Raw genomic sequence first — 1,156 nt, forward strand, 5'->3', positions numbered from 1 at the left:
GCCCCCGGCGCGGGGCGGCCGCCGCCGTTTAACGCGGATTGCCTTGCGCGCGGGGAAGATGCTTGCGGGAGCTCCTCGGCTCTCGTCTCGGTTTGCTGGGAAATCCGCCCACTTCTCTAGCTGGAGCTTTCGGGTGAAGCCGCTAACTGCTTCCCAACGGTTTTGCAGGCTCCTGCGGCTGAAGAAATATTTTCTGCCTTCTTCACTCTTACGCATCCATGCATCTTAAAATTAACCTGTTTCTGGGACATTTCGTTTCTTTTTTCCACCGAAGGAAAACACCCACAAAAGTATTCCTTTTACTTATGATCGGCATTAACCCCAAGAAGTAAAACCTCACACCTAGGCCTACAAGCTATTTCCACTTTCTTACTTATTAAATGCAAAGTCCCTTGCCCTGCCTTGGCCACAGCCACAGCACCCACTAGCCTCACCCAATCCTCCTCTGTGTTTTGTTTTCCACCTCTCCCACCAGCGTGCCAGTGCCCAACAGGCGTCTTGCAGTCTGCACGTCCCATACGCTGCTGCTGAGTCAGACGGGTTTGCTAGCTGGTTGTTTGAAGCCCTTTCCCTTTGTACTGCTCCCCAGTTCCCTCACTGATAGGTCCACGACGTGCAGCAAGGGAGAGTGTGGCCCTGCCAACAGCCCCTTACACCAACAGAGCAGATGCTTCTTGGTGAACTGCTCTCACATGGTCTTTTTTTTTCCTCTTTTTTTAAAAAAAAATAAAGAAAAGAAAAAAGGCTTCTCTCATGCTGGGCACGTTTTGCTCTAGACAAAGGAGGAAACTCTGCTCCACTTGGCCCTGGAGAGGCCTTGATTGAACAGCTGCCTACAGTATGGGGCACTGCATGTTAAGAAAGATACAGTCTGGAAAGAATCCAGAGGGAAAACGGTAATAATAAAATAAGGTCAGAAAAATACATCCTGCTTCAAAGGTTGGCCTTTGTTTTGCTGGGGTGAAAAGTGTGGGAAGCAATGGTGTTCTGATACAAAAAAGGTCACCAAGAGATTGCTCATCTTCTGAAGAGAAAGTAAAGGAATTTTTTTTTAGCAACACTAGGTTTAACTTAGGTAATTAGGAAACAGTAAATGTTAAAGTGAGGACACCCTGCAGCAAGCTACATGGGGATACCAGAGTCTTTTTGAATAGAT

The sequence above is a fragment of the Rhea americana genome, unplaced genomic scaffold, assembly GCF_003343005.1.
Source record: "Rhea americana isolate MKP2758 unplaced genomic scaffold, rheAme1 scaffold_31, whole genome shotgun sequence".
NCBI classification, from domain to species: Eukaryota; Metazoa; Chordata; class Aves; order Rheiformes; family Rheidae; genus Rhea; species Rhea americana.